This window comes from Pleurodeles waltl, chromosome 5, assembly GCF_031143425.1.
Source record: "Pleurodeles waltl isolate 20211129_DDA chromosome 5, aPleWal1.hap1.20221129, whole genome shotgun sequence".
Taxonomy (NCBI): Eukaryota; Metazoa; Chordata; class Amphibia; order Caudata; family Salamandridae; genus Pleurodeles; species Pleurodeles waltl.
The window spans coordinates 595,291,769-595,304,235 of NC_090444.1; positions in this window are offsets into that span (position 1 = coordinate 595,291,769).

The window sequence follows — 12,467 nt, forward strand, 5'->3', positions numbered from 1 at the left end:
CATTGCCCACAAATCTAAGCAAACAGTCAACAAACTGCATGAATGAAGGTGTCTGAGTTTACATCCAAATAAGTAATCATGCTGAACAGTGTCACAAATGATCTATGTGAGTCATGAACACGATACTACAAGAGTGCTTACTACCGCTCAGCTAAAAGGGATTCCTTGAACATCACACTGCAGTCAGACATAACACAGTGTCCCCAATACCAAATCTGGAAGCCATGTATGTGACATTGAAAACATACTTATTGAAAAAACACGTTGGGATCCATAGTAACTGTGATTTGTGGTTGCAATGAATGGTCTAATCTTTGCAAGGTAGCTTTGTAGTAGCTGCCAACGTTACAGCTAATTTGAGATTTGTTTGTAGCACAGGACACAAATTGTAATACAAAAGAAATCATGTACACTCATGCCAAGTCCCTGATCTACAAGCATCTCACACATACTGTAAAGGGTTTACTACATATTTATTAAACAGTAAAAACAGAAGAGAAAATTCGGGGAAAAGCCTTACCTACCCTAATCTACCCTAACTACTCATTACCCACGAAGCTAAACTTACTTATCACATGTAACGAAATGTTCTAAACATCAAGCCCCCACCCCTCTTATGAGATGGGACACATGGAGGACAACAGATACTAACCTAAACACATACTATCCTATACTAAACAAATATATATTTTTTTGTAATTTTTTATTTTAATATTTTTATATATATATTTTTTTTCCAAAACACACAAGAACCCCAACATTGCCCCCCAACCACCCACCCACCCACACACTCAAAAAGAAACAGTAGAAATAATCAGGACCCCCCACCAACTAACACTAACTAAACAAACAGCCTATACTAACCTAACACTAAGCCCCCTAAACCCACAAAGTATAAGAATAAGGAAAGAGGAGGGAGGGGAGGGAATCATGTCCATCAAAATGTCTATAGGTTGGCCCTCCAGAGGGTCTGCTTAATGGACTGCACCCGCCGGTTAATATGGCGAACATCCTGCCGCAGACGACTCATTTTTCTCAGGACACGGTCCAATTTTCGCTGCATGTCCACAAAAGGAGCAGGGTCAATAGCTGCAGCTGGGGTGGTCTGTGTGCCAGCTGAGGAAGTGTGGGGCCGTGTAGGGTCAATGTCTGTGGGCTGCCCTGCAGGTGGTCCTGTGCTAGGGCCTGGAGCACTTGCTGATGTTGTTGCCACAACGGTCACAGCTGTTGGTGGTGCCACCTGGGTGATAGTGGTGGTGGTGGTGCTGGTGGTGGCTGTGGTGGGCAAAGAAGGGCCACCCTGTGGGAATGCCCTGTAAGGCTCTGGAGGCCCGTTTGTTTTGGTATATGAGGGCCATTCTTCGGTACCCCAAATCTACCTGCAGTATATGCTGGTACCGCATTGCCCGCCTTTGGAATTCCCGCACCTGGATGGGTGTCATATTTGCAGCTGTGAAGACAAATGAAAAAAATTACATTAGGAACTGTATTGTGTGAAATGGCACAAGAAGTAAATCAGACAATATATCTACTGTACTTGTAACAGCTCATATCATCATACAGATCATTGAATGTCCCTGAGGAAGTACATGGCAGGCCAGCCTACAAAGGTCGCATCACACATAGCACATCCAAACCCTACAAGATGGGTAACAACTGGCATGTTTTGGCATCAGAGTTCTGCCAGTTGTCAGCTAACAATCATGCAGCACATCCTCCGCCAATGCCAGGGCTACAAATGTCATTGTACGGGATGGAAATCTAGGGCCACATGATCTGCAAGTTGTAAATGGACTTGCTAGTATAGTACTCATGTGCGAAACATGAGTGTGTATACTAGGTTCAGACAAAAGATTCAGTGATTTACATGTCTGTGTACCAAACTTGTATCATCAGTCCTAGGTACACTATTCACAAACCCATGCCTGTGTTTGAGGGTGGGGGGGTGGAGAAACAACTAACAATTTCAAACAACCTGGACACCCAGGAAGCTTATGAAAGCTGGACATGTGTTTGGCTCTACACACACACCACAGTTAAGGTGTATCTACAAATAGGAGACAGCAAATCCTTGACCAATCCCAGCGCCACACATGTCTGGTAATGCAGACCTTTGTCCACATCATACCCTTCCAGTAAGCCATGACTTACAACTAACACAGAGATGCAAGAACACCCCTGGCCATGATTTGCATGCAAACCTAGGCCATTGCACTCAAGTGCCACATACTCGTAGCACTACATGTGGAGCTACATGCTGCTAGGAAGTTCAACCTACAGTTTAATAAGTACATTAGTGAATAGGGAAGCAGAAGTCTGTGGGTAAGCATTTTGCAGCCCCATTCTGGGAGAATGTGGGTCTGACTGGCTGACTAAATCACAGATTAGGTCCAGTGCGACTCTTGCTGATACAAGTGTTATCCACATGACACATCCCCATTCACATTGCAGGGCCTACAGGACTGACCTAGAATCCCTAAATAAGACAATAGGATAAGCATTGGCCAACTCTAAAACGGTGATAAAATGAAATCCCACTCATGGAACAAGACAAATGATGGGCCAGCGCATCACACCTTGCTATGTGTTCAACACACAGGAGTCCATCACACATCACCAGCAAACACAACACATAACAGACATATCAACACTTACTGGAGTTGTCTGGGTCCTCAAATGAAGCCACCTCGCACACAGTGTAAGGTGCGGGTCCACCTGTAAGGCATGGAAGGGAGAAATGTGCTCAAATTCTGTGCACTGTCCATACTATGTGTAAGATTACATAAGTAACTACAGCCACCCAGACATGATGATACTGCATCCGATATAGCACGGCTAACATGTACATACCATGGGTCTCCTGTGTACAGAGGGGCAGGGACAGTTGTAAGCCCTCATGTTGTTACAGTTTCTTCATTTGATGTGGCCCAGCTATGATGAGTTGCACCAACCATAGAGATATGAATCCATGTGCATACCTTTGGCCAGCCATCCGTAAATGAAAGGTGGAACAACAAGCACCAAATAGCAGTCTAAGATGTTAGCTGAGGGCACCTTGCACTTTTTCCCTATGTCTCCAAATCCAGATCTGACATGTATCCGAAATGACAAAGGACCACAATAATCCCTAAGATTTATAGAACTTCCGTGATCGCTTGCCTTACACACTCACCAGACACACATGAGACATATGTTTGGGCTACATTGCTATCATCAATTGATGTGAAGCCTGCACTCATTTTCAGCATCATGTAGTGTTTCGAAAGTCAGTCTAGCTTTTGAGTCAACGAATGTTGGTAATGATTTTGAAAATCTATACCTCACAGGCAAATGTGACCTACATATACATAATTTGCTCCTGATTTGTGTTGCTGTTTGACACAAAGGCGGCACCAACTTACATTAAGCACAAGTATTCAGTAAGTTTGCAGAGCACTTGCTTCCTGACAGCTAGCAATTGTGGTCCTTAACATAGTCCATCAATGACCCTGTATGTTTCCAAAGCATTCCACACACTCAACAACATTGCCGGCAGATATTGTACAAATCATCTGATGTCACTACAGAGCATTTAATTGTGCACATTTACATGATTTGTACTCACCAACAGGGCCATCAATCACAATTCCCAGGTGGTCCAGCAGATCTTGCTCCCTGGAGATGAGGTCAGCCCAGTGGTGCTTCAGCTAGTGGTCATTCCTCGGGGTCCGATAGACGCGTTGCAAGTGATGCAAAACCTTTCCCCACCAGAGCCTCCATGCCTCGGTGTGATACCCCTGTATCACCCTCCCACCTGCCTCAATCATAAGGGGGAGGAAATGGCACACCAGCCATATGAAACCCCCAAGCTCCTCCTCACCCATCTTGCCAAGACGTGGCCTACCCAACATCTTAGCACAAAAAAGGGTAATAGGGGATAAAGGAGAACAAAGGAGAATAGGGGGGAAACTAGAATAAGAAAAACATAAACTAAACAACTTAAAGAGCCCAACTATCCCCAAACTATCACTACCCACAAAAGACTCCCCAAAACAACAAATACAACACAATACTAGACAATAGTACACAATAAACACTCAGACAGGATACAACAACAATATTTTATTCCCAAAATGACAAGTAATAGACCACACAGGAGACAAAAGAACAATTTGACTAGACAAAACTCTGAACACAGCCACACAGTCTAGAAGAATCACAGACTGCAAAGTGAAAGTGAAAGTACACCCACTGTACATAATCTGTAAACAGGATATCCTATTACATCACTTCCAGCATAAAATGGTGGCCGTTTTTTTTATCGTTATGCGTAAAAAAAAAAATACGCATACAGTCTGGGCGTCATTTTTTTTACGCACAGGAGTAAAATGAGGCCGCATCCATATATTTGGAAATAGTCTAACACTTAACCAATTTTCAGGGCATAATGCGTTGTTTTTCGGGCATAAGCGTCATTTTTTGATGCGTGTGCATAATTTTTTGACGCGTGTGCGTCAAAATTTCAGGGCATTAACTGGGTTTGGGTCATTTTACTATTTTAATGTAATATTACATTTGTGACACAACTGAGATAGGCTGATTGCACCCACTTTGGTCTTGACGGTGTATGGGCACATGTGAGACATCATACTGCTGGGGACCATGATCCGCTACTTCCTTAACATGATTTTCACTCTTGGCTGATGCACTAGATGGCCATATGTGTGGCCTACATATATGTATTGCACAAATTGGGCATGTTTGGCGTCAGGAGAGTATAGCAAGGTGACGCACATAAGTACAATACCTCAATGCCTATGGCTCAATGTGTGTGTATTGGCTACTAATGTAGTCTTTGACCCAGTGTGTGTGCATCACAAGATGCATTATTGAAAATATGTTTGTATGAATGTGAAGTCAATGTGTCCAAACCTTAGATGCAAGTCAGTGTAGAAATGAGAGAGGACATGTGTTAGTCATACATGCAGCAACATCTGTTGTGTGCACTTCCAAGATTTTGGGTAACGTAGACACCACAAATGACAAAGCATGCACCGGATAGATGGCAGACGCTTGTTCATTTCAATGGTCCAAAAGTTGCCCATCACATGTCCTGGAAATTTGGAAACTGCTTCCTAGGCACTTGTTGGTGAACCCACTGTGAGTCAGGCACATGAACATACTAAGTGGGTACCATGTTTTTGACACGGAAAGGCAAAGGTGACCCACAACTGTAATTTCACCTCACAGTTGTGGTCATATGACTGAGCCACAATTCTCCTGTGGCAGTGGTGGACCAGCAGACGAGGCAGCATGTGGCCACATATTTCCAGTGATCAATTGCACAGAGGTGTCTGGTTCATGTGTGTGGTCGAATGTTGATCCTGTATATTTTTAGGGGTCAATGTTGTCACAGTTACATCCAGGTCTCATCATGAGTCAGTGGCGGCTATTCCTGTATCTGCTGAGTATCCTTCGGGGATCAATGGAAGTAAAACTAATGAGGACATGAGAACCTACATGGGGATGGTCCCACCCTGTCACTGCAGACGTGTTATGAGACTGTCAACAGGGCAACATTGGTGTGCTGAGTGAGATCATATCTCAGGAGTCATGTTCTGGCAGGTGTCATTACAACATTTGTACACAGGTTGGCCTGTAAATTTCCCACTGCATCTGGGAACATCATAGCATCTGTGTTGATTAATCTTGCAGCTATTCAGCATGCACAGGCCATCAATATGTTGTGAGCAATCTGATTCAGCATGTGAACTGTCAGGGTCCTAACATGTGTGGAATTTTCATGCACATTATCAGAGGTTGCTGGTTCTGCTGGAGGCACCATACCCAATCCCTGCATACGGCCCTGGTACACTGTCACACTTTGTTGTTCATGCATACATGAGACCCAGACAAGGGATAGGCCATGATTTTGGTATTCGAAGACAATTTTACAATTATGGTACAATTAAAAAGCAGATGATGCTATACAATGTATTTGGGTATCCATTGAGGAAGCACCTGACAAAACACCCCCTGAGGAATGTGAGGTTTGGGAAAGCAAGTGTGGTACATATGTAGCCACAAGGAACCTTTAGGGTAATGCACAGACAGGTGCCAGTCAGGCTGACAGGATGCAGGGTCAATCCGGATCCAGCAATTTCACAAGGTACATACTCAGTGGTCTGACTTACACTGGTCGGAGGAAGAACAAAACAGTTGACATGGGAAACTATGTTTGTCCTGTGTTTTGGGAGGTGACACATAAACCCAAGGGCTGTGTTACACGGCTTATTTTCTAGCAATGCATAACAGTGTAATCAACAAAATGGCAACTTCTATGCTTTTCCAAGCATCTGCAAGAGCAGTGCATGTTCAAATGGGTGGTCTGCATGGAGGTGCTCACAGGTGTGTGCTGCATCAGTTTATCACAAGTCCTGTAGGTGAGATTGGAGTTCAAATGGCCAATAGTACCTTTCACATGGGAAGCAATCTATAGGTGTTAACAGGGCTTAGAAACTACAAGGCAGTTTATTAATTGACCTGACGTCCATGCAGTCAGATGTACTATGACAATGGCATAGCATAGGAAAGGGTGAAGCACACTGGATTACTATTGTTAGTCTGTGTGTGGAGAGGAGGGAATATCTGGGTGCACATATTACCATTCCAGGGACCTCTTCAGACATGTGGGGTGAGACCAGGAGCATGGGTGTGTCAGGAGTTAGGAAATGGGCTGACACGTACATGGAATGTCATGTGCGCAATGCTTGTCATAGGTGTGGCACTTGTGCTGTCTATGTTCTGCTTATATGGAACTCTAGTCACAGATAGTCCTGGCAAAGATAGGCGCTGTACGACTTACTGCTGTCAAGGGTCTGGTCATACATTCCTGTTACCAATGCAATAGCACATCCACTGCCTCATGTATGAGGCAGTTTTTCCCTTATAGACTGATGGTGTCTTAGTTGTGTGCCATATGCTGCGATGAACCATGTTGCCAACATGTATGTGTGAAATAGGTGTGGTCCTCTGCTATTGCCCTTCAAAGGTGAAATGGACAGGATATATGTCGTTTACAGTGTGTGTGTATGTGACTGTTGTGTGATATGCATCACAATTGCTTTGGAATGTTCTGTGTCCTGATCAGTATATCAGCAATGCTCCATGAGGCTACACTGTTATTCTGATAGTTAGAGATAAAGGTGAGCAAAAATGATTACGCAGACCATGATATGGTGATTATTATCGGTGTTTATTTACATATGTTGCTACAGTGGTGATGGTGAGTTGTTTTAAAAGAAATTGTTCACAATATGTTGGCGCCTACGCAATCCAGCAGCTGTGTTTTGTTATTCCCCCTCGTGTTGCAGGCCAGCATCCCCCTCTTCAGGCATTTGTGGCTCTTGTTCTAATAGGGGAATGTTCCTTTGTATACAAATGTTGTGCAGGATGCACATTTTAAAATGATCTTACAGACTATTTCTGGTGAATATAGGAGGCTGCCACCAGTGATGTTGAGGCACCTGACTCTCGACTTGAGGATGGCGAAGGTCCTCTCCACTATGGTGCGTGTCCTCCTATGTGCCTTATTGTAGGCACGCTCTGCTGCAGTGCTTGGGTTGCCAAATGGTGTCATAATCCATGGCTGGATCCCATACCCCCGATCAGCTGAAAAAGAAAATGATTGGGATCATTTTGATGTATCTTGCCCCATTAATATCACCTTGCATGGCAGTAGTTGTCTTGTGTTGTCTGTGACTCTTTTGTGTTATTGTGTTGCTTCATAGGCTTCTAGGATGTACCATCTGCATTGGGTTGTTTCCTTGGCTGAACGAGTGTTTGGCTGCTGACTGGTTGTCAGCAGTATGTTTTGGGATTTGCAGTACAGTGTGCACTCCCATGCATTGTGAATTGTGATACAGGTGTCCCTGTGTCTTCACTGGGGGTGAGATGGTAGTTCCATACACAGATTCAAATTGACAGTGGTGGTAACACGTTAGCATCTATGTACCCTGGCCATCCCATACCTTTAGACATATGCAATGGATTAATTTAAACATCAGTGAGATGCTTACATTTTGCAAGGTGACAATTAGCCAAACCTCTCAATACGTTGTGATTATTGACGTTTTAACATTAGACCGTACACTAATTTCAGATGTGTGACAGGTTCACTGCAGACCTATCAAACATGGCTAGCGGTATGACAACCTCAGTGTGTTCCTGTCCACATGTTGCTGTCGTGGTGTATGGGTTGTGTGTCCTAGAGGGTTGCAGTGCAGTGTGTATATAAGTAGGTTTCTGTACTTACCAACAAGTAGTCCATTGCCATATCGTCCATCCTGGAAGTGTTGATTGATGGTAGAGTGACGGAAGATGAATGATTCATGTACACTCCCAGGATACTTTGCCACGATGTTGGTGATCAATCCTTGGTGATCGACAATGGCCTGCACATTGATGGAGTGTGTGTGCTTCCTGTTGCGGTAGAGGTATTCAGTTGCAGCAAGTGGCACAAGACGTACAGGAGGTGTGGGAATCCATTAATGAGGTAAAACCCCTGTTTTGTCTCCTGCTACTTCTGCTGTGTGTTTGGGAAGCAGATGTGGTGGGGTGTGAGTCCAATGATGGCATCCAGTACTTTGGGCAAGAAGGCAGAGAATGATGGCTGCGATATCCCGGCAACCAGGGCGCCAGTGCTTTGAAAGGAGCCACTTGCCAACATGTGAAGTACAGCTAGCAGCTTGGTTTCTGTTGGGATGGTGCGGGGTGTCAGCAAGGTGGGTGCCAACTGTGGCTCTATGTTGCGCAGCAGCTGCTGAATGGCCTGCCAATTCAACCTGTACCTCTGGATGATGTCATGTTCCCTGAGGCCAGGAATGGTTGTCCTGGTGCGGAATATCGTCTCCTGCCTTCTGCGCTGCCTTTGGGGCCCTGCTGGTGTTGTGGTAGCTTCTGTTGTTGTTGCTGGGCTCTGCGTCTGCGTGCACGCTGGATGAGAAGCACCTCCATGTCTCCCTTTTGCTGCTCTGCTGTTGCTTCTGTGTTCTGATTAAATACAGGGGTGTTTCCCCCATTTTAACGCCTACCCTGACCCAGGTGTTAATTTTTGACGCAAATCGGGCTGTGCGTCATTTTCCGACTCCGCCTCCCGGCCGTGCAAGATTTTTGCCTGGAAGCATAAATACGACGCACGCCGTTTATGTCTTTTTTGGGACGGGAACACCTACCTTGCATATGATTAATGCAAGGTGGCTTCCTGCATCAAGAAAATGACCCATATGGCGACTCTTTGGCGTCGGCGGGCTCGGGCGTCAAAGTTTAAATATGGGACAAGGTTTGCGCCGACTGTGCATCAACATTTTTGACGCACATTCTGCGCAGACGGAGTATAAATATGCCCCTTGGAGTTTGGTGGTGAACCAGCTGGCCTTCTTAGGTATGCGTTTGACCGATGTCAGCCGGAGATGGGCTAGAGTGTCGTGCATTTAGTGATCCATGCGTTGAGTTTCAATTGCTTTTGCACAGTTATGTTCCTAAACAGGCCACTTGCCATTCATTATCAGCAAAGTTGGAGCTGATGAACGCAGGTGGGTCCACAGGGTTCCACCACACAAGTACTGTGAGAAAGTAGACTCTTTCTAGCATGGTTACCCCCTTTTTTGGCCCGTTTGTTTTTGTCAGTGTGTTTTTACTGTCTCACTAGGATCCTGCTAGCCAGTACCCCAGTGCTCATAGTTAAAAACCCTATTTGTCAGTGTGTTGTGCCTGTCTCACTGGGTTTCTGCTAGCCAGGACACCAGTGCTCATAGTTTGTAGCCTATGTGTGTTGTCAGTATGCTTAACTGTGTCACTGACGTTTTGCTAACCAGAACTCCAGTGCTTATGCTCTCTCTACTTACCAAATTTATCACTACACTTTAGTGACTCCATATTCCAATTCTAATTGGCACACTGGACACCCCCTTATAAAGCCCTAGTATATGTAACCTAGGTATCCAGGTAATTGGGGCTCCAGGAGATCCTTATGAGTGGCACCATTTCTTTTGCCACCCATAATGAGCTCATACAAACCTTTCATCAGGAATGCCACTGCAGCCTGAGTGAAATGGTGCATACACTATTTCACAGCCATTTTCACTGCACTAAGGTAACTTATAAGTCACCTATAAGTCTAACCTTCATTTACTGAATGCTAGGTGCAAAGTTACTGTGTGTGAGGGCACCCTTGCACTAGCAAAGGTGCCCCCACATTGTCCAGGCCCAATTCCCCGGACTTCGTGAGTGCGGGGAAACCATTATAAGCGTGCACTACATATATGTCCAGACATATATGTAGCTTCACAATGGTAACTCCGGATATGTCCATGTGAGGTGTCTAAGATCATGGAATTGTTCCCCAATCTAAATCTGGTATTGGGGGGCCACTCCCATCCACCCTGGGGGCTCCGCCATGGACCCCCAGTACTGCCAAACCAGCTCTCCGAGGTTTCCACTGCAGCCCTAGCTGCTGCCACCTCACAGACAGGTTTCTGCCCTACTGGGGACTGAGCAGCTCAATCACAGGAAGGCAGAACACTGCATTTCCTTTGGGAGGAGGGTGTTTCTCTCCCTCTGAAACTAGGTGTTACAGGCTTGGGAGGGGTAGCATCCCAGAGCCTCTGGAAATGCTGTGAAAGGCACAAACGGTGCCCTCCTTGCATAATCCAGTCTACACTGGGTCAGGGACCACAGTCCCTGCTCTGGCGCAAAACTGGACAAAGGGGATTGAACACTCCCCTGTCAATCACCACCCCAGGGGTGGTGCCCAGAGCTCCTCCAGAGTGTCCCTGGCGTTAGCCATCTTGGCTTCCAAGGTGTGGGGACCTTCTAAAGACCTCTGAGTGGCCACTTCAGAGACCCCTCCTGATAGGTGCATACCTGGGTAGGTAGCCAATCCCCCTCTCAGGGCTATTTAGGGTCTCTCCTCTGGGCGTTTCCTCAGATTCGGTTTGCAAGATTCCTCCAGGACTCATCTGCTTCAGCTTCTGACCGTCGGATCAACCGCAGACTGCTCCAGGAACCGCTGTAACTGCAACAAAGTATCCAGGATGACTCCTGTGACCTGCAACTTCAGCTCCAGCCAGCATTTGCAACAGTTTCCAAGGTGTGCATGCTCTGATGACTGCCTGTCTTCACCCTGCACCAGAAGAACTGAAGGAATCTCCGGTGGAGTGATGGAGTCACTTTCCTGCATCTGCAGGCACCCTTCTGCGATGACGACTGGTACTCTGGGACTCCTCTCCTGATGACGAGCATGCTCAGTGGAACATAGGTGGGGAACCGAAGTGACCCAGACTGTCCAAAGGTCCAGCTGTACAAATTTGGTGGAAGTAAAAGCTTGCCTCCCCATGCTGCGACAGTACCCCTATGCACCACGTCTTCTGCCGCACCTTGGGCTTCCGTGCACTTCTTCCAAGAATCTTTCATGCACAGCGTAGCCCAGGTCTCCAGCACTCCATCTTGCGACGCACAGCTCGCTGAGTTGTTCTCCGGCAGCGCAGGACCTTCCTGTGTAGTGCTGCAATGACTGCACTTTGCATCTTCTTTGTCCCCATGTTCTGGGACTCCCGTGGGTGCTGCCTGATCTTCTGATGGCTCTCTGAAGTGCTAAAAGCCCCTTCTGTCTTCCCAGTCCAAGCTGAGTCCTCCAGGTCCTTCTGGGTCCTGGCAGCTCCTTTTTGACACAAACCACAAACTTGCTTGACCCAAGGCTTGTTGGTGGAATCCAGTGACGCAAACAGCCTGCATCTAACAACTCAACATGGGACATCACCTGCACCAAGCAGGAACCCTCAGCCATCTTCTTTGGTGCTCTTCTGTACTTTTCTTCTGACCGTAGAATCCACTTTTGCACCGTCTTCTAGGTTGGCAGGGGCTCCTGTCCTTCCTGGACTCTTCTTCGAACTCTGGACTTGGTCTTCTTTCTCCACAGGTCTTCAGGTCCAGGAATCCATCATTTGTTGCCTGCATTCTTGCTTGGTTCTTGCAAAATCTCTTATCACGATTTGTAGTGTGTCCTGAGGAAACTTGCTGTACCTTACTCCTGCATTCCGGGGTTCAGGGGTGGGGTAAATTACTTACCTCTGGTGTTTTCCTACACTTCCAGCATCCCTCTACACACTACACTTGTCTAGGGGGGAATTCGTGATTCACATTCCACTTTCCTAGTATATGGTTTGTGTTGCCCCTAGACCTATATTCTCCTATTGCATTCTATAGCATTTCAATTCTCGTTCCTCATCCCTCAGTCATACCAGCACATTTTTAGTTTTGTGAAACACACCTCCACACTGATTGGTTGGCAACAGGTAATCAGAGTTAAGAGCGAGAGCTGCATTCTATTTCACTGAAAAACAGCCTTCTCATTGCCTGTGCTGGATAAAGAGGGAGGAGAGGAGGACATACAACTGTGTGTTTGTCTCCAATGAATTCAATGCTGTAGA